We start from the raw sequence: 25,728 nt of genomic DNA, 5'->3' as shown, positions 1-25,728 counted from the left end.
AGGAGCTGAATGGACCATGGCAAACACAGCCAGCGTGCAGAGCACTGCCATCACCCTAGAAGCTTCTCCGTGTCCCTGCACACCACAGCCCCCAGGCAGCCACTCAGCTTTCCATCACTCTTACTTGGTTCATCCTTTAAAGAATCTACATAAATAGAATCAAAGGGTCATATACACTTTAATATGACAAGGTTGGATTCTAACTGTACTCCAAGTCCTGGAACAACATCAGACGTTCAAGGAACGTCCCCTCCGTTCCTCACACACCCTTCCCTGTAGGATTTAGATAGGACTCATATTTGACCTCGGCCAGGACCAGCCCCAGACCCTCCCACTCCCATGCTGTGCCTGGTTGGCTGAATTCCTTTATCTCCACTGATCAAACAGAACAAAATTTATGGTAAGAACAGTGAAGACTTGTTATTCTCAGCTTGAGCTTACAGATGGCCCCTCGGAGAACAGTGTGGCCACAGTGCAAAGCAAAGCCTCTCTGCTGTCCAGGCAGTCCCCTCAGCCTGCCCTCCCCTGGTTGTCCCAGCTTTGCTAATTCCTCTCTAAAGGAAAAATCCTGTTTGCTGAACCCTCAAGACATACACCTTCTCAGGCCAGAGCATTCTCCCGATTACAAGCACTGCCTCCTCGCACCTTGCAGTAATCGTTTGTATAAAATCTCTGCTCAGGGTCCAGATGTCTTTTTTATTCCACATATGTCTAGCACCACTTGCTCAACATAATTTTTTTAGGATTGAACCATGTTTTCCCTTGTTCCAGCCATTTGCTTCTTTTACCAAGGAGTGATGGATATACGAATGTTTAAATTTTTTAAAATGTATTACAGTAAAAGACCCATTGCCATGAATCCCCCTCAGAGTATTCCCCGTGCTTTAGATACACCCATCCCATTCCTCTCGCCACTTTCTGAAGCAGTTCTGGAGTGCTCTTTCCTGAGGGTCTTTATGAGATGTGATAAAACACACACACACACAAATAAACAACAAAAAAAAAAAAAAAAAAAAAAAAAAAAAAAAAAACAAAACAGTAAATACGGCTGCTGGATACCAATCCAACAGAAAGGCAGTCTAGTGAAAACACCTCACCAGATTCACCATACAATTTCTGGCTCTTCCCCCAAAGTCAAAAGGACCATGAAAGGTAAATATTTTAATTGATTCAAGACATGGAGGCAACCATGACAGCGCAACGCAAGACACTCATGAAAATTCTTCCAGAACTGCTGCAGGAAATGGTAAGGATGATGGGATGAGAGTGTGAATTACAGTATCTTTAGGGGATTAGCAGCAATGTACGTTTTACTACAATAATTTATTTTTAATTTAAACAGTCACTATATTTTCTGATCACACCTTATATTGCTTTATAATATTCTGTGACATGAATAAACAAGTCATTTATCCATTCAGCAATCGATGACTATTTTTTAAGGGACACTGGCCGCATTGGTTGGTCTTGAGCAGGTCTATTTGCAGATATGTGCTTGTTCTCTTCTGGGTGAGTTCCTGGGAGTGGACTTGCATGGTGGCTCACACCGCCTGCTAAGTTAGAGGACGGAAGCCTCTGCACCTTCGGTGACAGTTTCGACCCTGAGACAGGTATGGAGCGCCACTTTCTCGTCACGAAGTTCCCAGGCTCCTCGCTAGCATATTACTGTGCACATATGACAGTTCTTAAAACCATAAGCTTTAGATCCAACTCTCCCAGTTCCAAGGAGCCTGACATTCAGAGCGAGCACAGAAGAGGCTGGAACACGTGCAGACGAGTGTGAGCAGTGTGTATGTCCCTTCTGCCGAGGCTCGGCTTTCATGTTTCACTCGCAGCATTATAAATATTATGTCTTTTTTTTTTTTTTTTTTTTTTTTTTTTGGTGCATCTGCTGCTCCTCTCTCCCCAGTAGAGCCTGGTTTATTGTGTTCATAAATAAGAAACGGCAAACATTGGTTCTTTTTACAAAAACAAAGGCACATTTCTTTCCATGCCGTCAAATTAAGTTCAGCTACTCCACCGGCTAGAATTGCACAAGACAATTCCAGAGAGGAGAAAGAAATCAGCATTGAAAACCACAAAACCCCCATCTGAATAGGGAGTAAAGAGTGAAGATGAAGTGTGGGGGGTCCCTTGTGGGTTCTCCTCTCCGCCTCCTCCAGCTTCTGCAGTGAGGCTGCCTGCTCACTGCTTCCCAGCCCAGCCTCCTTTCTCCCAGACCTGGGGCCGCTGACCAAGGTTGGGGCACAGCGTGGAACTGTGAGAGGAGAGGGAGAACTGGAACCCAGAGAGATGGGGAGGCTGGCAACGGCCCCCCTCCCTGACGGTCTCACAGCTCCGCAAAGAATTTAGCCATGACTATTTTCACGCTGAACATTGCCACCTACATGGATCGGATATTTTCCAACTTTCCAAACCCGGCTGCCCAACTTACTGCCTGTCAGAAGCTCTGACTGCCGCCATCAATAACTGAACGCCTTACAGTGTTGGAGCTGTTCTGCGCCTGCAGCCCGGGCTCACCTGGGAGGGGTGGCATTTTAACAGGAGCCAGAATCTCAGGTTAATTAAGGAGCATTCACTACTCTACTCTCCAATTAAGGCTATTTAGTTCCAAGTAATATAGTGCAATTGTCTAACCCTAGCAACACAAGTTATTGTAATTACAGATTTATAAAACAGAACATCCAGCCCCATATTAAGACATTTCTGAAGACTAAATAAACATGCTCCTGGTTCAGTGTGTCTGTGAGCTTGTTTTGCTGGTGATTCTGCGCCCCCCCCCGCCCCCCCAGAACAAAACAGCCTGTTTCATTGCTTTTGTTTCTCAGTTGCAGCCAGTCAAACCGTTGTCACTTTTCAACACATCCCTAACCCACCCTGTCCTCTATGCCTCTCCTGCTGTTTCTCTGATGTGGCTAAGAGTTGTGAAAGTGCAGGCAGGTGGGGTCGCTCTGCAGATCTCCAGCTGTGCAGAACCTTTCTAGGCAGCATAAAAACATTCTGAACTCACACCTCAAAAGCTAACAGATGGGACCTCGAGCAGGGGCAACAGCCCTTTCCCTGCCGTTCAGAGCCAGTTCCTTCACCTGCAAAGGTCATTGCTGCCCAACAGATTTACCAAGCATAATTACAGGGAGTCCACTTAAATTTAAATTTCAGACAGTAACAACGACAATAAAAATTTTGCATGAGAATATCATACATATTGCATGAAATACATTTGTACTAGAAGCAATTATTTATCAGACGTGTGAGTGTAACGGGGTGTCTGTGTTTTATGAAGCTCTTCCGCAAGGCAGCTATCCAATCCTCCATTGGGATTTACATGGAAAGCCTCCAACCAGGAGCTGGTCCTTGAGGTATATGCTCCATAAACTTAAATAATGATGACTCGAAATATACTTTAATTGCTTCTTTATTTTTATGGGCTGTATCCCACGCTAAGTACATTCCCTGGCTTGATTCCTTCATCCTCACAGCCCTTTTGGAGATGGACATTATTAGCATTGCTGTGCTACACAGGAAGAAATCTGATAGGGTTTTTGGCGTGGTTAGAAGAGAGAATGTAAAGTAGAAATGGCCTTTATTCTAAGGAGGCAGAGAGAAACTCCATGACCGCCAGGGGTCTGGCTTTCTCTGCCAGACCCGTGGTGAGGGGAGTATACATATGGCTTTGGTCTGAGGTGGTGCCTAAAGGGGCATTACAGAAAAGCCGGCAACCAATTGGAACTCATTTCACACCACAGGTAAATTGCCTAGGGGCGGAGAAAATGACCTCACGGTAAACGCCCCTCGGTCTCACCTCTCACTGCTGTAGTGTCCTACCGAGGGCAAAATCCTTTCAAAATTAAAGCTGCCAAGTGGTAAGGTCGCTTGCCCAAGGCTCTGACCAATCTCTCACTCAAGCCTTCACCCTTCGCACATGCAGCTCTCTGTATTCATGGCTCCTTCCCCTGAAGACACTGTCCTTGATCAGGACATTCAGCAAGAACCACTGAGTCAGGTATCTCCCAGTACAGGTCAGCCCTGCAACTGTACGTAGCTCCATGAGGGTTGAAACAGAGACAGGCGACCTTGGAAGCAGGGACTGCTGGGGTAATCCTGAGGAATTGGTCTACATCAGAATCTCCTGAAGGTAAGAACTTACATGTCTAACAAGCTCCCCAGAAGCTATGGATGGTACAAGGCCAAAGACCACACTTTGAAAACTGCTGGTTTAAGGGGAACACAAGCCTTTTCCATGAGCTACCCCAGAGCTGTTCCTCATTACTGCCTTATATACACTGCTTAAGTTCTGTGCCTCAGTTTCTTTGTCTATCACATGAACAGCACACCACTAATGCATCATATAAATTCATGTAAGTACACTAACTTTCCCATTGCTGGGACACCACATCTGGTTTAAAAGAGGAGAAGTTTAATTTGGCTCATGGTTCAGGGGAGTCAGTGCATGGTCAGCTAGTTCCAAAGTACAAACAGCATAGTGGAAAGGGGACGCTCATCTCATGGCAGCCAAGAAGTGGAGAGAAAAGGGAGGATCCAGGAAGGGAAACAGGCCCTTCACTTCCCAGTGGCCCACCTCCAACCAGGCCTAAACCTCCTAACAACATAGTCAGCTATGAATTCATCAGTGGATTAATTCACTAATAAGTACAGCACCCCCATCATCTGATCATCTTCCAAAAGTTCCACTTCTGAATACCTGAGAACTTGGGGGACCTTTAGATATAAACCATAACTGTAAGTTTGCATGAAATGATACATGGAAACTACTTAGTACCATGGCTGGCCCTCAAAAATAAAAAAGGCAGCTTGGTATTACTATCATTATTTGATTATTGCTACAGTTTTGAAAGCAAGGTGAGCTGAGTTCTAGATAATTTTCTATTGCACAGTAACTCCATGGACCCATTCCTCTCCTCTCTTCAGCTTCTGTTTACCTACTTGCAAAACAAGGCTCAACATTCTATTCTGCAGAGCACCTGGCACTGGTCTTGTGATGGTCAGCCCTCCCTCCTCCTGAGGCTTCAGTGTTTGCTTTAGTTGGATACCTAACACTATCTGACCTCAAGATCTATTATCAAACTAAGGAAATTAAAGCAGCATGATACAAAATATTAGTACCGAACAGAGTCCAGAATTAGATCCACCCAAAAATGGAGCATTGAATGTTGACAAAGATACAAAGGTCATTCCCAGAAGAAAGGATGATCTTGTCACCAAATGGTGCCACGACAACTGGATATCCACCTCTAAACCAAAAACTATAATCTGTGCCTTGCGTCACACACAGAAATGAACTCCAAATTGATCCCACACCCACGTGCATAACCAAGTCTTTGCGACTGTGACTAAACCAAAGACAGATAAGACAACAGAAAAGAACACATAGATTAATTCTAGCAAAGACTGGTTGATTCCTCCAATCTTGCCTCATCTATCACCACCTGAGATGAACGGAGTTCATCTGGAGGCTGCAAAAAGCATTTGCTGATGGGTGGGTGGGGTCCTGTGCCCTTTGAACCCCAGCTGGAACTGGGAAAAGGCTGGGCAAAGCAGCTCCCAGAGCTGGAGGCCGCAGCTCCATGGCTGCAGCGTCTGGCACCCACACTCCGGTGGGTTTTCCTCTGCTGAGGCTGTGAGCCCGGCTGGCTACAGCTGCCGTGAACCATCCCAGTGGAAAGGGGCTGTGTGGAAAGACCAACAGACTCACAGAAAGTGACAACATCACAGCAGCTGCCTCCTCCCTATCTCTTTCTTTCTTCTTTGGATGCCCTGGAGATTGAACCCAGACCCTTCACATGGAGTCACATCCTCATCCCTTTCTATTTGGAGACAGGGTTCCACTAAGTTGCTAAGTCGCCCAGACTGGGCTTGAACTTGTGATCATCACGCCTCATCCTCCCAGAGCACTGTGGTTACACGTAGACACCACCAGGGCTGGTTCCCCTCCTCCCTTCAAGCCTTCCCTGCCTCCCTCCTTGTGGTTGACGTTCAAATGTGCAGAACACATCGGCACCAAGGGCCTGCAGGTCAGACCCAGGTGTAGCACAGGCGTAGAAGAGGCCGCCGTGCTGTGCGCTTGCCTTGGCTCTGCTGAAGGTGGTGGACCGATTATGCTTGTTACGCTCCTAATCCCTGTGAGCTGGGAGCCTAAAGCGCGCTATCCACACACAGGGACCCGATCTGCATGAACACCACCTGCAGCACCACAGCCTGTCACTCTACACAAAGCGGTGATTTACAGCCTGCACCTTGATCACCCTGTTTTCTGGGAGAACGAGCTCTTTTTTCTGCACAGTGCAGCCCATCAGGGAGGTGAAAGAAAAACTGCTTTATGGATTTTTAGCACATTTATTTTCCTGCCAAAGCAGTGTGTTATTTTGGCCCAGAAGGGTGGGCCTTCTTTCCTCAACAGAGAAGTTTCACTCAGAAATAAACACATGCGTTTACCCCATTTGCTGAGCTCCTTGGGAGGAGTAAGTGTGAATGCCCCACTCACCAATTAGGAAAAAAAAGAGTATGAAGCCTAAATTAGATCCTAAACTCTCCTTCTCTGTACTGATAGAAATCATGTCCATTTCACAGGCACGGAAACTAAGGCCCAAAGGAGGGCAGTGGATTTTCCCGGACCTGATGATGAGTCTCTGGCTGCTATTCGCTGTGTCTCACAGTGTCCCCTGTTCTGGCCAGGACCCAACAAAGCCGCTAGGTGGCTAAGATAGCCTGATTCGGTGAATAAAAATACAGGGAATGCTAACTAAATTTAAATTTCAGATAAATACTAAATCATTATCCACTGTAAGTATATCTCGAGCATCGTGTGGGACACGTTTACACTAAACAGCTGATGGTTGAAAGCTGTTTTATCAACAGATGGGATCATTCAAAGCCTGTACTTATTTTCTATTATTCCCGCCATGTCTTTCCAAGAGGCGGTGTGTTGGCATCCTGGTTTGCACACAGGTTCTGATGGGCAACATCTAGATAAAATAAGTCATGGCCGTCACTGGAAGCAAGACAAAGGTCACTGGTATATAAGAAAGCTCCCCAGTGCACCACCCAGAAGCAGCCTCAGGAAGTGCAAAGTAATGGCTGGCCCCAGAGTGAAAGAGCAGGGAGCAGAGAAGCCCTGGGGAGCTGTATACCCCCAGCTTCTGCTAACAGAGGGGGACATTTGCAGGAAGTTGTGTCAATAGCTAGCTCAGAGCTTTGCCCTTTGGTGCTGGAGTCTGGTTTATGACTCACAGAGAGACACAAAGCTGTGACCTGGAGTAGAAACAGTCTGGTCTCCAAAGGAGCCTCACACGGCATCCCCCAGTCACTCTCCTGTTACCAGAGTTTCCCAGATCATCCCAACTGGAGTCACTGCAAGGTCCCTGTAGCAGCCAGCTCTGCATAGCAGCAGCAGAACGGGCAGGGACGCCAGCTGAACCAAATGCATACACGGCCCACCTCCACCCTTTACAGATTCAGTGTGGATTAGTCCTACACTGTAAAACGTGTTTGTGACCCCAAAATCAATACCAAGGCACAGCAGGGGTCATGGTGGGCATGCGCAGAGTGATAAAAAGCTGGGGTTACCCCCTATCAAATCTGCTGCAGCTCGGAAGCTGTAAGCAAGTGTGCTTCTCACAGTCTAATGAGCACCATGTGTGTCAAATTGCTGCGCTCTCTGTAGGTGGGGTCACTTGGAGCACTGTCACCGCAGTGCTCATGTGCTGCCTGAGTGCAGGAGGCTGTGGGGGCCTTCGGGAAAGGGTGTCATGTTAGACGGTCTCCATGCAGAGGAGAGCAGGATGGTTAGCACCAGTTCAGTGTCCATGAGTCAACCTTGTATCCGATAAGACATGAAGTACACACAGAGGAAAGGCAGGCGCCAAATGGTGTGCACCCACTGGCTCATGAAGATGTGCTGCCAGTCCAGCCCGTGCTTCCTCTGGAGCTGTATGTCAGCATGCATTTCATCAAGCATTTTCCATCTGGTTTGGGTTTTGGTAACACAGAACCTGACTCCACTGTTGGAATAACAAGTTGTGTCAGGAAAAACAGGTTCAGTTATCCTGTCCATGCAGGAAAGCAGAAAGCTAGAGGAAAAAAAAAACCTCCCATGGACATCGGCCGCAGCCCAGCTTCTCTTCCTCAGCCCTCCCACATGACATGCCCATGCCACGATGGCCGCATGCTTTATTGTTTACACAGACTTTATTTCGGGAGGAGTTTCACATTCACAGCAAAGCTGAGCAGAAGGTATAAAGAACATCCACAGATTCCTCCCCAGCACACACGCGCACACACACACACACACCAGAAATGTCCAGCTAGGACAGCTGCTGACCCACCCTTATCATCCCAAGTCCACAGTCCACAGCGGTGTTCACCCTTGGTGCTGATGACCCTGTGGGTTTGGAAAAATGTATAATGACCCGTACCCACCATTATGGCATCCTACAGAGCCACTGTACTACCCTGAAATCCACTATGTGTCCATCCCTCCTCATGCCTCAATCAAGCATCCCTTCTCTTTCTGCATCATTTTGCCTTCCCCAGTGCATCAAAGGGTTGGGATCCTACTGGGTACAGATTTTCATGATGGCATCTTTCATGATAGCACTATGTACCACTATATCCACTGACAACGCCCACATTTGAATTCCACACTTTTTGGTCAGTATCTGAAGAAACCGGGGTGACTGATTAGCTAGTTCAGCTGATCATAAACCAGTGTGGCAGAGAAGTCGTAGGAAGCCACAAATAAGCCCCTTGGGCCTCCTATTCTGATGGCCAAAGTGCAGCCTAAGCTCTTTTTCTCATTCAACCTGGGAGGGTCATTTCTACAGAAGAGCTAAAGATTAAACATAGGTTTCAGGGTTGTGGTTGTTGCTGTTGTTTAATAGTCTTAGGGAAGAGGTGGATATTGTTTAAATGCATTATTTTCTTGCTGGTGGAAGTTGAGCCTTCTCTGGTATTTCTCACCAAGGCTGTGTGGTCTTTGAAAACCATGTTCTCCTTCCTTCTCAAGACATGGTCTCCCCATGCTCACTCCCCAGGGTCCACTTAAGCAAAATCCTCTGTGCCGCAGAGAGAGCACTACCCAGTGCTGAACCTGGAGAAGATGCAAATCCACATCACTTCCGCCTGGAAAGCCGCGCCACGGTATTTCAGTTCCTCCTGCTCCTCACTCTCTGTGCGGCCTCACTATGCAGAATCATGTGCGAGGGGACACCACATCTCTCGTGTTTCTGAAGACAGTCTGGGCTCCTTTGTTCATAAAAGTCACAGCCACTATTCATTTCAGTTTTTATCTGCTTGGCATTTGGTTTCTGGATCTCCAAGCAAACACACTTTCTGATTCATAATTATTAGCCTCATTGCTTTCTAAGTGCCCAGGCTCAGGAATGGAGCTGCAGTGGAGAGTCCGAGTGACAGGGCTCCAGCCTTGCACACACTCTAGTCAGGCTCCACCACGCTCTCTTCCCAACTGCACCAAGTGTCTGTCCCTGCCAAGCCCAGAAGGCCATTTAGTGAGACTCCTCCACTCTTGACTGCCCTGCCCCTTCCTCTACCTCTAAGCCCCTGGCCTCCCTTTTGCAAGAATGCCCCACCCTAGATGCCTCCTTTTAGTAATTTCTCATCGACTCACCCCACACACTCATTGGCAATGAACTCCCAGCAGTGTTCTCTGTCTTTGGGTTTGAGTCGAAACTCTCTCTCCATTAGAGTAGTTTTGAATAAAGTGCTCCTTCCTGTATTAACGAGTGTCCAGATGATGCTTCTTTAACCATAGCCAAACTTCTGACTGGCTTCTCTCCTCGTCCCTTATCCTCAGTCCTCCTAAGTTACAGACTGGAAAGCAGCAGAAGACTCTATCGTGGGACCATGCCAACATCATAGACAGAGTATGCATCTACATATTGTTGGTAACTCAGATAGTTTTATTAATGCAAAATCCTCCTTATTGACCTTGAAAATGTGCTTTAAGGTAAAAAGGATGTTTTCTATCTGAAATTTTATAGAAGCCATATTTTCCTTTACTTTCTTTACTTTTGCATAAACCCAATTGGAAAAAATCAGTGCTTGAATATTTAGTAGTAGCAGAGGTGGAGCTGAGCAGCTATAATACAGTCAGCAAAGATATTAGTTCCCAGAGGAGCCTAAAAATGAAAGGTTTTTTCCATTAAAGCAACTACAATTAAATTTAAACAACCTAAAATTCTAGAAATATTCAAGAACTGTAGAAAGGGACTATGTACCAAGGTGGATACAGCTGGTGCCCCTTTGCCTGATAAATGCTTATGGCTAATAAATGGGCCTTCTTTGCAGTACTGGCCTTGGCCCTCAGGTTTCCCTCCCTTCAGGTCTTCCCATCTCCAGCCGGTAAAAGACCTAAGGGCCATTCCTTTTGCTAAAGGCAGGACCTGCTGTGTGATGTAAGCATCATCTAGTGCTCCCCATGGAGTCAGGCTGAAGCGTCTTCCAGGCTCTGCCCTGACTCCATGTCTATCTACCACGTGCCCTAAACCTACCCAAGGCACTACCTCTGCAAAAGGAGCCCACGGCCTGTTCAAGGCATACAATCTGGGTATCATCAAGTGGATCTTGGAAAATCACCTGAAACTCACCTGCTCAGCACCTGCTCAGGACCCTCCAGCGCCTGGCGCACCTACCTGGCACCTACCACCTCCTGCAGTTTCTTGCACTTGACCTTTCAGGAAGACAGAATTGCTCACATTCCCTTCCCTGGCCCTTCCTTTACTAATTCTACCATGGAAACACGCATGCACTCACACATACAAACACATGTGTGCATGCAAGCCCACACATCCCAACACCTATAAATGCACATGCTTGCATGTGTGCACATAGATCAGCACAGCTCCAAAGATGCATACATGCACATGTAGTGAGGCAGACACATAGGCACATATGTAAGCCACATATGGACAAACGCCACGCACATGTACACACACACACCCTGCTGTTTCTTGCCTTCGTGTTTTTTGTTTATACTTTTCCTCTTCCTGGAATATCGAGTCCCCATAAAAAAAGAGCCAGCCTATTAACACTTTGGGGCACCTCTTAGGCACTGCCTCCTCCAGCAAGCCTTTAGAGTTGACCCTGTCCTTCCAGGTCACCCTGACCCCACTCTGTCACGGTTCCTTGACATTATTAAACTTTCTAAGCATTTCTCTAGTTCAATTGTGAGCTCTCCGAGCAGCCTGAAGTCATGGAGCTTTTTATTGATTATCTAACCCAGTGCCCAGTAACCAAGGGACATTCACTAAGTGTTTCCAGAATTAAATGGGACAGAGCTGAAAACCTAAAAGGACTCAAGGAAATCGGGGACAGTGGCCCAGGCTGACTTTTGTTGTTGGAGGAATAGGAATTTTCTTTGAGTTATATATGGAATCTGTTCCTTCCTAGAATCAAAGCCCAGTACCTTCTTTGAGGCTTTTCAACATCTCCCGGGCAGAAGGGAAATGGGAGATTGGCAGCCACTTTGTCAAAGCAGGAACCTGCAGCACCTGTGCGGGCCAGGGCTTGGCGGAGTGAAGCATCACAGCGCAGGCGCGGGGGCGCAGGAAGCCACCCCACCCCACCTGGATCCGGTGTGGTGCTTCTCCTCAAGAACTTCCAGGCACGGAAAATCTCAGGCTGAGCCCAGCTGTGCACCTGCCTGCCTGCCCACCCAGGCAAGTTGTCCTGAGGCTCAAACCTGGCCACCCTAACCCTGGGAGTGGGTGTGGCCCTCACCAAACAAGGACTGGAAGTCACAGCAGAGGCAAAGCATCGCCACCTGGTTCTCTGAGGTCCCCCAGCTGGAAGAAAGGTTTCAATCACCTTCCAGTCTCTGAGCTGCCTGCCCTGAGGTAGTGACCGTGGGGTTATGAACCAGATGGGGGACAGCAGTGCGCAGGAGAAGTCATTCCCTGGCTATACCAGCCACCAAGTGGGCGCTGAGGCCAGAGACCCACACTAACCAAGGGGCATCAACCCTGAATTCGTCTCAAGACTTGATCCCTGCGTACCCAGCCTCTCTTTGGACGCCTGGAGGCGCCCAGGCCATCTGATTTACTGCACACTGTTGAGCATGAGGGCTTTCTCATTGTTCTTTCCTGGAGGGAGTCAGGAAGCCTATAGGAACCTAGGCAGGTTCACCCTTTGAAACTCGAGTTTAATCTTCGAATGTAATCTCAAAAGTGCCCAATCTTAAGAGCTGACGTTTCTGCAGCTTTCTCTTTCTTCCCTTCTAAGCCCGCACCCAGCACCTAATAAACTGACAACTCTGGGACTGAGCCCAGTAATCCAAGTTTTAAGAAGCCTTAAAAAGATTTAGGCCATTAAAATTTGAGAACTACTGGATTATGAGGCACCCAATCATAATAGTCCTGTCACTTGCTGACTGACGGAGGCTTGTCACACTGACCTGTGGTGACAGTCTTAGAGGGAAACTGCCAGTGGAAATGGTGAGGGCCTCCGTGGCAGGGGAAGCAAGGCCAGCCAGCATCTGCACACTGAGCAGACTGGACAACAGTTTTAGCCACTATTCGATTTTGCTATTTTACATTAATTAATACCCTTGATTGCCGGGGAGACCAGATTCCAACCTGCAGGAGCTCCAGTTTTCTCTCGAGCACTTAGGACTAGAAGGTAGATTTTTCATGAAGCATGTGAGATCTGTTAGAAAGTCTCAGAGACCCGAGAAAAGCCAGTCCGGACCAAATGCAAACCCTGCTGTGGATTAAGAAGAAAGGTCATGTGACACTGAGGGTTACTCGGGACACCTTAGAAAATAAACATGTGGGGCGCTTAGGTCAAAGAGAAATGGGGAGAATTGAAAAGCATGTGGAGCAGAGTAGCCCTATATCAATTAAAGAAATTGAATTTGTATCTTAAGCCCTGTTGAAAAAAACAATCAGGCCAAGATGACTTCACTAGTGAATGCTATCAGACACTTAAGGGGTAGAAAAAAAAAGGCCAGTTCTCCTCCAACTCCTCCAGAAAATTAGAGAGGAGGGAATACACTCCAAGTCACTCTTTGAATTTTGCACCACCCTGATACCAGCCATCCCTCATAGTCAAATACAAAAAGTTTCAAAAATCCATAACACTGATAATGCATTATAAGCAATTGGGGTTTCTTCAAGAATGCAGGATTACGTTTGCACAAAAATATAATTCACTGTATTTACAAACTAAAATAAGAAAAAACATGATCATCTCCATGGGCACAAAAAAATGCATTTGACACTCTCCAACGTCCATTCCTGATAACAGTCCTCAGCAAACAAGGGGTATAAGTGAATTTCCTCAACTTGATAAAGCAAACTGGCTGCAGCACCGTCCTGAAAGGTGACAGCCTGGAGGCCTTGTCCATGAGAGCAGGACCAAGCCCAGGATTCTTCTCACACTTCCACACAGAGGCACATATTCAGCTAGTTCTAGATCCACTTCCAGGGTGAGGGGGCAGAAAAAACAAGGGAGGAGCCGTCTTTGCCCGGACTCGGTCAGTTCGTTTCTGTGTGGTCTTACTGAACATCCAAAACAGCTGCAAGAACTAACGCACATTTACCAAAGTTTCAAAATATAACAAAAATATACAAAAATCAACCACACTTCTATACACTAGCAATGGGTGGTTAAAAATGCTGGGGAAATATGTTGAGAATTGTGAGTAACCTCTCCACTGAAAACTGGAAAACACTGCTGAGAGAACTTAGAGAAGTAGACAGATGAACCCCTCTATTTGGCTTCACGGATCACAAAACTCATTTTTAAAATGATAATTTTGGGGGCTGGGGGTTTAGCTCAGCAGCTGAAGTGCTTGCCTGATAAGGGCAAGGTCATGATTGGACCCCTGGTACAAATAAAGAAAGAAAGAAAAGAAAATCTTCCCCAAATTGATCTATAGAGGCAATGTGATTCCAATCCAAATCCCAGGAAGCTTTTTGTTATGGATTAAGAACTGGTGGTCAATTTAACACCAGCTGGATTACATCAACAAGGTATTGAGCGAAGATGCGCCACCTGAGGAAAGTTGCCAGGATAAATAGGTGGAGAAGAAGGGAGGTGTTGAGGCGTTAATGTATTATTGCATTGTTGCATTGAGGCACTGTGGGTTCTCCTATGTGTTGCTGTTTGAGCCGTTGGTTCTCCTAAAGAAGCTCTGCTCCTCACATCAGGCATTGCTTCCTGGCTCTGGAGAGGAAGACGTGTGCGGCTTCCTGGCAGGAACCTGACTGTGCTTGTAGGAGAAGTTCGGGGCCTTCATGTCACTGAGGATGGCTGTGGTGCCTTCAGGACAGCCCTGGTCTTTGTTGTGAGTGTGACTTCTCGGCTCCAGTGCAGAACCCTCATCCCACCAGCACAGCTCCTTCACCCCGCTGGCATGGACTTTCTGGCTTCCACCGCTGGCCTTTGGGCCTTCCCAGTGCAGATCCGTAAAAGTCTAGACTGGTATGAGTCCTTGTGGGCTCTGGCCCTCCAGTTGGACTCATGAGAGGCACTGTCATGAGCTCTGGATTTTCATCTGGACTCATGTGGAACACTGCTGTGGGATTTAGGCCCTTGACTAAATATTCTATGTCTGTGGTGTTGCAGATAGATTTCCTGCATTTTCTTGTGTTAACTCCTGGTGACCATTATAAAAATAATATCGTAAACTCCATGTCCTGATTCTAATTGTTCTCTGTGCACAACCCCTGACTACAACACTTTTTTTCTCCAATAATTGATAAATTGATCTTAATTTAATATAGAAATGTCAAGATCCTAGAATAATAAATCAGTTTTGAAAAAGAAGAACATATGTGTAAGACTAATATTACCTGAATTCTTGAGTAAAATAAAACCATAGTAATAAAATGGGTGTAGCAATGATATACAGGTAGACAAAGTGACGGAACAGAATAAAGTGTTCAGAACTAGACCCACACCTAAATACAGTTGATTTTACAGAGGTACAAAGTCGTTCAATAAAAGTCCAACAATGCTGGAACAATAAAATTGTTATAACACATGCAAAAAACAAATATATAAACAAACTACAATCCATACTTTTCAGCACAGACCAAGATCAGGTCAACATGAACCTTAGACCTACGCATAAAACATACAACTTAAAGCTTCTAAGAAAAGAACATAAAACCAAGTCTGTATGACTTTAAGGAAAATATATCCTAAATGAGACAGCAAAAGAACAAATGAACAAATTGATCAGCTGGACTTCATCAAATCAAAGTTTTCTGATTTTCCAAGAGACTAATAAAAGAATTTAAAAACTCACAAGAGAATCAAAATGGCCATTTTTGTTCGTTCAGTCCTTTCTCACAAAGCTAAACTTACTCTCAACACACAACCCAGCAACTGTCCTCCTTGATATTGACCCAGATGAGGAGAAAATTTATGTCCACACTAAAACCAGTGTACAAATATTTATAGCAACTCTATTCATAATTGTCAAAACTTGGAAACAAAATATTTTTTGAGCGGGTGAATGGATCAACTGCAGTACATTCATACAAGGAAATAGGCAGTAATAAAAGGAAATGACCTGTCAAGCCACCACAGGAACTTGAAATGCACATAGATGAGTGGAAGAAGCCGATCTGAAAATCCCACGTATATATGGTTTCGAGTGCATCACTGTCTCAAAAAAGGCAAAACCATGCAGGCGGTAAGACCAGTGGTTGTCAGGAGCTGGGGTGTAGGGAGAGGTGGATAGGTGGACTGCAGAGGGTTTCAGGGTAGTGCTGCTTCTCTGTGGGTACTTCAATGGGGGACACAGGTCATCATACATTTGTCCCAGTACATAGAATCCACAGCACCAAGGCTGAGCGTGGAGTTTAGTTAAATGTAAAATAAAATTTGTAAAATTTTGTAATATAAGGTAAAATAAAATTTTTAGTTATAACAAACATATTGCACTAATGCAAGTTGTTGGTAATGCAGGAAGACTGTAGAAGAGAGTTTAATATGTTATTTCCACTCAATTTTTCTTTAAACCTAAAATTGTGTTTAAACTACTGCATAGTGAACAACAATAACAACAACAAAAGACAAACTACTGACTGGGAGAAGATGTGTGCAGAGCACATATACGATAAAAGTCTTCTATCCAGAAAATATGCATAAAATTTAAAAATAAAATCAAAATTAAAAATAAAAAGCAAACTTTCAAAAAAGGCATTTCACCAAAAATGACACATGAGTGGGAAACAAGTAGATGAAAAATACTCCGCATCACTAGTAGTTAGCAAAACAATCAAAATCACAGTGTGACACATGCCCATGTGGATAACTAAAATCCACAAGGTTAACCACACCTCGTGTTGATAAGGATGTGAAGCACCTAGAACTCTGCCACTGCTGGAGGGAATGAACAATAGTAAAAAAAAAAAAAAAAAAAAAAAAAAAAAAACTTGAGAAAGAAGTTTGGCAATTTATTTAAAAATTAAATCTATTCCTAACATATGATCTAGGCATCTACTCCTAGGTATTTACCCAAGGTGGGGAGGGGAAGAAAACATGTGTCCACAAAAATGCTTGTACAGAAATGTTTATAGCAGCTTGATTTATAACCTAAAACCTGGAAACAACTCAGGTGTCCACCAAGGGATGAACGGATAATCAAATTTTTCTATAGCCATGTAATAGGATAATTCTGAGGGGAAAAAGAAAGAAACCATTGATCTGCAGAACAGCAAACCCCACAATATCTGTGCAGAATGAACAAAATCAGGGGGAATAAAAGGAATACCTACTAAAATTTCCAATCACATAAAACTCCAGAAAATGCAAGCTCCAGTAACATCACACAGTCAGTGGACAAAGGGCGGTGAGGACAGGAAGGAGCCATTTCTGGGCAGCAGTGGACACTAAAAGGTGACGGGTATGGTCACTACTTGATGCAGTGCTGGCTTGCGGGTGTGTAGCTCTACCAGCATTTACAACACTGAGCACTTTGAGTGTGAACAGAGTGTCGTAGGTCAGTTACACTTCCATAAAGTTATGCAAGAATAACATGGCAGCACCTTGAAAGTTTGTGTCACTGGAAACTAGACCCAGGTTCTTCACACTGAGCTACATCTCTGGCCCCTCTTAATATTTTTTAATTTTGAGACAAGGCTCACTATTGCTAAGTTGCCCAGGCTGGACTTGAACTTGCAATCGTCCTCCTGCCTCAGCCTCCCAGAGTGCTTTGATTGCAGGTATGTGCCATTACACCTGGCTCAGAGCTGTGTTTTTAATTTCTGATGGTCAACAGTTGATGACCAGCCCAGTAACTATAGCATAGCCCTTGTTTGATCAAGCCCCAGTCCACTCCTCAGTCCTATAATGTCAGAATCGTTTATACAGGGGATAGGCGTCAGCTATTCTGGAAAGGAATCTGTTTGTATCAAAATAAAAGAAATGCCAGAAATACAGCAGTGGCCGCAGATAAGAAGAATCAGCACTGTCGGGGCTTAGAGCCTCCCAGGGTAGCCCTTGGTGAGGCTGTTCTGCAGCAGGGCAGGCTGTCATCTTGGCCTGTCCTTAGAACGCAGGTCACCAGTGTCTCTCAAACCTGACCTCTGAGAGCACAGTGTCTAATTACATGGAGGCTGATTCCTCCAATTCACAGTTATTATTGTTCTGCTGGTTTTTTGAATGAAAGCTCTGCTCTGGTGGGGATTTTTGCAAGCAGGAACAATGAATAACATCTACGAACTCGCTGCTTTATAGAATCCCCATACTATCTGAGAGAGTTTTATGAAGAAACCCTCAAACACAGACTACTTTCTGTAAAAAAAACACTTCCCAGAAATTGGCTCCAAAGACAGAAATCCACTATACAAAGAAACTGAGCGATACAAATAAAATGTTTGCAGAGGAGAAAAGAAAACAAGATTTATACCCTATGTTAATGCCTTGGTCATTTTGCCTTATCAGCCACGGATATGTAATCAACCTTCCCCATAAAGCTTTGCAAAAACACCTTGACAGCAAGATAATCAATCTTACCTAGCATCAAAATTCATTTAAATAGCTGAACTATTGTTATGTTAATTATCTTACAAGGCACAGCATGGATCCTTTCTAAAAAAAGAACAATAAACGTAATTTAAAATTTTCCTGGCGAAATGTGGCTATTTAATACAGTACACGAAATAAATACAGTGCTTTTCAGTATTTTCCTAACAACTTCTTTGTTCTCATTTGCTGTAGACTGAAAGTCTAAGTGATCAGAAGTTGGTTTGAATTGTATGTTAAGAAAATCAGTAAGAGATAAGTAATCAAGTAAATGGCTTTAACAGCAAAGGTTTTGGAAAAATTATTTCTTAAGAGGTAAAGGCCATTTTTATTCCACATTTAGGGTAAGGTCCTAGCAACTTGGCTCATGGGGAAGGAATATGTAAGGAAGGTCAGTGTGAGACGGATGTGACCAAAGTATGTTATATGCATGTATGAAATGAAATAAAACAACTTTTAAATTACAAAGCAAGAAAGTTGATATGTATGAAAAGGATATCACCTCAAAATAAATGGAATACATTTGAGAATATAACATCAACAGTAGAACTCTCAAATAAATTATCCCCCCAGTGGCCATTTTTTTAATCTTAAAAATTGAGTCCAAAGCAAATAAGTCATACATTTATTATTGCACCGCAGAACCCTGACTCAAAGACTACATAGACACAAATAGGAAGCTAAAGCCTTATAAAAAATATTAGGTACTTGCCAAATAACCAGGTTTGCAGATTGCTCTATGCCCGGTGCTCACTTAGATCAGTTTCTATAGCTCTGTGTTTAGATCTGGTACAGTTGGCAATGAAAATTGGTATGGGGAAGAGATAAAGGTCACACATCTTATAAACAATCTGATAAATAATATCCCCTACGTGCAGTATAATTATGGTGAGATTACCATATTGCAATGTAATGCAGACCTTGTTTCCTAGTAATTTACTGAGTAACCAGATAATTGCTTAACACAACAGCCCTCTGGATAAATGTAACCTTATGTAGATGGGGGAAATTTATGGTCCATTACTTGTTCTTATAAAGTTTTATTAGAGCACAGACACGCCTGCTGATTTACATCTTACCTGCTGGTATGATTATTTTTGTACTACAATGACAGAATTGAGTAGACTGTGGGCCAATGATACAGACCAGGGACAGAAAACCTTTTAGAGATGAGCATCCAGACTGCAACGCAAAGCCCACTTATTTATCGCCAAGTGCCAACGCTGCAATTAAACCTGAATACTAAGGTCTTAGTTTAGAAAAACAATTTCTGCATTAACATCTTTTGTCTTAAAATAAAAAGAAATGTCATTTCTACCCAGGCTTCACCACCACTGTTGGCCCACAAAGCCAAAATATTCACTATATGATCCTTTAAGAAAAAGTTTGCTTAACTCTCTGCACCATGGTATAAATCAGGGACCACATTCTCCAAACCAGCATGAGGGACGTAAGGTCTGACAAACATCAACGTATTCCCCAGTAATGATTCATTCATTTGTTCAATTAATATTTACAGAGTGCTTGCTCCAGGCACCAAACAGGTAGCCGTGGGGAATGAAGAAGGTAAGAACTGGGTGCTTTAGTGCACACACAAGGGGAAAGGATCGAAGCAAAATGATAACTCTGAGAAGTCACGTGAGACACGAATGATAATGCATTGGAAACTTTTGCAAGAAATTGGCTGGTATGGTGGGGCTGGCTGGGCACCCCTGGAATCGTGGGAAACCGGCAGGTGGCGCGGGAACACTGCAGGGGCTGACGCTAGCATGGGGGGACCTCCTTCAAGGACGCTAGCTTTGCTTGTAAGGCCTCTCAGTTACTTAGCCAGGATCCACTCAGATTAGCCAGGAGAGTCTTCCTTCCTCATGACCAACTTCGTATGCACTTTCATCACATCTACAAATCCCACACGGCAGTCCCTGGATGAGTGTTCCGTGCAATCACTGGGGACTGTAACAAAGCCAAGCTGATCCATCAAAAGACTCAGAGTACTAGACTACTTCTTACTTTTTTTAGTGCTCTTTTGCTTTATTCCTTTAATATTATTATTACTAGAAATGTTTATGTTCTAACAGTCCAACTTTGAGGTACAACCTACATAGAATAAAATTCACCTATTTTAAAGTTCAGATTGATGAGATTTGGCAGAGATGCACACAGGTGCACAACTTCACCACAGCTGGATTTCAAGCATTGTCATTGCCCTCAGAAGTATTCTCTCTGCCCTCTGAAATCCACTCCCACCCTCACGCCCAGCTCCAAGTAACCACTATTCTACCTTCTAACACCCTAACTTAGCTTTTGTGGAATTTTGTATGAATGGGACCATGCAGTGTGAAATTTCATACATCTGGTTCTTAGCATGGTGTTCTTGAGAATCGTCCATATCTTTGTGTCAGTCAGACATTCCTTTTCATTGTTGAGTAGTATTCCATGTGTAGGTGTTCAGCTTTTTATCAATTTATCAGTCACTAGACACTGAGGTGGCTTTCACTTGAATGAATACTGATGAGCATCCACGTTCAACTGTTTGTATACACATATTTTAAAATCTCTTTTAAGTTGGTAGCTAGAGGTGAAATTGTTATGTGTGTATGTTTAACATTTAGGCTGCTAAAGTGTTTTCCCAATCAACCAAACCATATCCATCATGCCACCAGCTCCAGAAGAAAGTCTCAGCTGTCCCATGTCACCAACAGGTGGAAGTTTCATCCTTTTTATTTTAGCTATTACCCCTTTGGGATTTTAAGTTGCATTTCTTAATGGCCAATAATAATTATGTTTTCACGTGCTTGTAAAAGTCTCCATGTGTCTTTTTGTGAAATGGCTGCTCAGACCTTGTACCTGTTTCTTGTACGTGGATTGCATGTTTTATGCAGTAAACCCTAGGATTACAGGTAATGTGTTCTGCGAGATGACCAAACTTTTTTTTTTTTTTTTTTTTTTTTTTGGTAGCAGGAATCAAGTTCGGGACCTCGTGCTGGTCAGGCAGGCGCTATGCTGCTGAGTGATATCTTGGTCCCTGGATGAGCAAACACTTCTGATAAACTTTAACTGCTAAACCAGTGATGCCTTGCAACAAGGATAGCAAGAGTAATGAGTGACAAACACTGTCATGTGATCCAGCTGAGCCAGTGGTCTCTCTCTCTCTCTCTCTCTCTCTCTCTCTCTCTCTCTCTCTCTCTCTCTCTCTCTCTGTCTCAGATTGGGGTGGTCATCCCCACACAGAGAAATGTCATGGATGAGATCTCCTTTGTAGAGGAGGAAGAGAACAAGACAGGAGAACCAACCCCTCATTTCAGATGAGATTAGGGACATACGCAAAATGTAGGAAAGAGTGGAAAATTTTGTAAAGAAGAAAAAGCACCACCCTAAGAAGGCTGTAGCAGTGTGAGCCATGAATCTGTTAGTGACAATGCAATGTCACATTTCTTTGAAATCCTCAAAAGGAGGCCAAAGCGAGGGTCCTTGGATAGATCCCTGGTTAAAGTTGCATGAAGTGGGAAGGTTTCTACTGAGCCAATAGAAAGCAGTGACTCCCTCAGTGACAGTGGAGTCGTCCTACACTTAACCCTTCTCTTTGGTCTCCCTCACACCAGCACAAAGTTTCCTTGATCCTGGCCATTCTTTCAGGAGTGAGATGGAATCTCAGTGTTGTTTTAATTTGCATTTCTCTAATGACTAATGATGATGAACAGTTTTTCATGTATTTGACATTTGTATTTCTTCATCTGAGAACTGTGTATTCATCTCAGATGCCCATTTTTGGATTGGATCTTTGAATTTCGGGGGTCTGATTTTTTTTAATTCTTTATATGTTTTAGACAGAAGTCCTTTGTCTGAGGAACAGTTCACTAAGTTTTTTTCCCAGCTTGTGGGTTTTCTTTTCACTATGCTGGAGATTTCTTTTGACATGCAGAAACTTTTTAATAAGATGTAATCCCAGCTATTGATTCTGGGAAGTAGTTGCCATGCGATTTGATTCTTGTTCATGAAGTCTCTACCTGCCCCTATGTCTTCAACATTTTTACCAGTTTGTCTTCAAACAATTTAGTGTTTCTGTTTTAATATTCAGACCTTTGATCCACTTAGATTTTAGTTTAGTATATGGTGATAGGCATGGGTCTAGTTTTAGTTTTCAGCTTTGGAGAGCCAGTTTTTCCAGCACCATTTATTAAATAGAGTGTTGTTCTTCTAGTGAACATGTTTGGCCCCTTTATCAAAGATAAGGTGGTTGAGTGTGTTGGTAGTTGTGGTTGTATCTTCTACAGCACAAAGGTTTCCAAGGGTAAGTGCAGGGTAATTTGCTTGTTTTTCCTAACATTTTGTGTTTTCTTTATTATTTTGTATTACAGTACAGTATTATGCTGATTTTATATGACTATTTGAAGGTTTAAGAACAAATCACCTAAATTTCCATTATTTTTTATGGGAAAATTCACTTGCTTATATGTATGCTTTGGATTACAAGTACGTTTCTGGAAATAATTTTGTATAATTCTCCTGTCAGACAAGCATTTGAAGTTTTCTTTACATTTCCTAAATAGTATCAATCGGGAAGTGACAGTTTTAAATTCAATGAAGTCCGATTTTTCAATATTACCTTGCATAGCTTGTGTTCTTTGCACCCTAAGAAGTATGAAGCCAATTCAAAGTCACATGAATTGTCTCTTAAACTTTTTTATAGAAGTTCTAAAGTTTTAGGTCTTAGCATATAGTTCTGTAGTACATTAATGTTTGTGAAAGTATAAGTTAAGACTCAAGGTCTTTTTTGCTTCCTATAAATTTCCACTTCAGCACTGTTTATTGAAAAAGAATGTCATATATCTCTATACCTCCATCAAAAATCAATTAACTACGTAAGTGTGGTTTTATTTCTAGATTTTTCAATTCTGTTTTATTTATATGTCTGAGTATATAAAATATAATTTTACAGTAGGTTTCAAAATATGGTGTTTGTCTATAAAATCATTTTGGCTGTTATAGGTGATATATTTTGCCATATAGATTTTAGAATTGGTTTGCTGGTTTTTAAGAGTAGTTTCTGGAGTTTTCTTGAGATTAAATGAAAGCTGTAGATCATTTTGAGCAGAAATGTCATCTATAAGATAGTGTCTTCAAATCGATGAATGAGGTGTGTTCTCTATTTACTTTGGTCTTTTTAAGTTTCTTCCACAAATGTCTTATATTTCGCAGTGTGCTAGTCTTGTGCATATTTTGTTAAGATGAATTCAGTATATTTTTACACCATTGCCAATAGATTTCTTTTCAATTCTATGCTGAAAAGATGTATTTTATGTAAAAATATACAACTGATGTCTGTAGACTGGTCTGATGTCCAGCAGCCTTGCTAAATTGACAAAAGAGTTTAACACATTTGACAGTTTCCTTAGGATTTTCTACATACCAAATCAGGTCTTCTGCAAATATATCAGTTTAACTTCTTATTCAGACAGATAATCCTTTTATTTCCTCACTTTACCTCACTGCACCAGCCAGGACCCCCAGACGAGGAAGAGTAGCACCTTCACATCCTTGCCTTGCTATTGGTCTTGGATAGAAAATATTCTGTCCTTCGCAATAAATATGATGCTGACAAGTTCTGGAAAGTTGATGTTTATTACAGTTCAAGCCTTATGCTTTTTGCTAGGACTCTATCATTAAAGTATTAAATTTTATCAGTCTTTTTATCAGCCTACATCTCTCGAGTGAACATTTGTTTTTGGCCTCTGTCTTGATTATTTTTCTCTCTTGCTGAGACAAAATGCCCAGCTCCAAAGTTAGAGGAAAGGTTTATTTAGCTCACAGTTTGTGGAGGTTTCATCCATAATCAGTTGGCTCCAAAGCATGGGGGCATGGCTCAGGGGCGACAGCTCATCTCATGGTGCAGGAAACAGCAAAAGCAGCAAGAGCAAACAGAGGAGAGAACGCCTCCCTTCCTCCCTTATATATAAGCAGGCCAGGCCACTCCCACCCACCAGTGCTATACGTGCTCACACCACCTCCCTGGCTCTCCTCTTGCACAGGATGAGGAGTTTACAAAGTGAGGACCCTGGCTCGTGCTGAGTCACTTATTTAAACTTCTAAACGTCTCAAGATGACACAATGTGTCAACCGCTACAGCCTTTATTCCATCCATATGATATATTGCTCCTGTAATAAATTACCATGAATTTAGTGGCTTAAAACAAAATGAGTTTCTCATAGTTCTGTGGCTCAGCAATCTGAAATGGGTCTCCCTAGACAAATCAAACTCTTAACCAGGCTGCTAGCTTTCCTGGAGGCTCTAAGATAGAATGTTTTCATGCCTTTCTCAGCTCCGAAAATCTCCCACATTCTGGGTGTATGACCCTCTCCCTCTGTCTTAAAAACCCACAAAAGCGGAACAAGTCCTACACACAGAGTCCCTCTATCCTGCTCTTCTGTGATCCTGTCTCCCAATGCCATCTGCTGCCACCTCTGAGCACCTTAAGATGAAATTTGTAGGTCAGTGTGCACTTATAATGTCACTTATAATACTGTCCACAACACTCGTGTGTGATATCAATAGGTTTTGATTCTCCAAGATGTACTCTGTGATCAAGCACACACCTACCTTGTTGTGTGTTCTCTGTGCTTAGAGAATGTGTTTTGCTGGGACTTGGTGACACTCTGTAGCTGTCACTGAGCTCAAGCCGTTTGACAGCGTTGTACCAGGCTCCATTACTCTAACTGGCTTTCATTTATATGGTCTATTTTATCTACAGAGGAGGACTGAAATAGCCACTTGTTGATTTTTTTCAATTTCTATTTATACGTCCGTCAGTATTTTCTTCATATATTACAGCTCGTTGTCAGATGTACACGCATATATAGTTGTTTCATTTCCTCTGTTTTTAGGCTTCCATCATAACACAATGTCTCCCTCTTTCACACTACTGACCTTTCTAATAAAGTCAATTTTGCGTGATTTTAACACAGCAACTCAAGCCCTGTTCTATTTATTTGCATAGTATACTTTCTTTTATCCTTTTACTTTCCACCAGTGTATACCTTCGAATTTAAGTACATTTTTTAAAAACAGCACATAGTTAGAAATTGATTTTTTTATTTAGTCAGACAATGTCTGTCTTTTGGTTAGAGTGTTTGTTGTATTCAGATTCAATATAATTACCAATAGGATTGATTTAGGTCTATCATTTTTTATTTTCTCCTGCTTTTTGCCAGGACCTTGTGCTTGCCAGGTAGGTGCTGCGCTGCTGAGCTGTATCACTGGCCACTTATCCTATTTTTCTTTTGAGTTAATTATTTCTTAGCGCGCAGCTTTAATTTTTCCCATTGTCATCCTACTTACATTTGTTTGCCTTTTTTTCCTATAAGATGTTGATCTTCTGATCAAGATATGAATCTTTAACACATTATAATTCTCTTCAAGCTAATACTGACTTACTACAAATAAAATGTACAAACTTTGAGCCTCCCCCAGTCACCCCCACATGTCATTCGTCCATGCACACCCATATATATGTAGTGTAAGCCCCATACTTCAGTAATACAGCTTATAAATATCCTCACACACACACGTGGCTTCCAGCTTTATTATTCCTTCCTGCAAATCTGAATTACCATCTGCTGTCACTTGCATCCAGCCGGAGGGATTTCTTTAGCAGTGCAGCACAGGTGTGTTACCAATAATTTATCTCAACGTTCTTGCTTTATTTGGAAATGTCTTAA

Source organism: Cavia porcellus, unplaced genomic scaffold (assembly GCF_034190915.1).
Source record: "Cavia porcellus strain 051 isolate PalLab524CR breed Dunkin Hartley unplaced genomic scaffold, mCavPor4.1 scaffold_15, whole genome shotgun sequence".
Taxonomy (NCBI): Eukaryota; Metazoa; Chordata; class Mammalia; order Rodentia; family Caviidae; genus Cavia; species Cavia porcellus.
Note: the sequence above shows the minus strand (reverse complement) of the source record.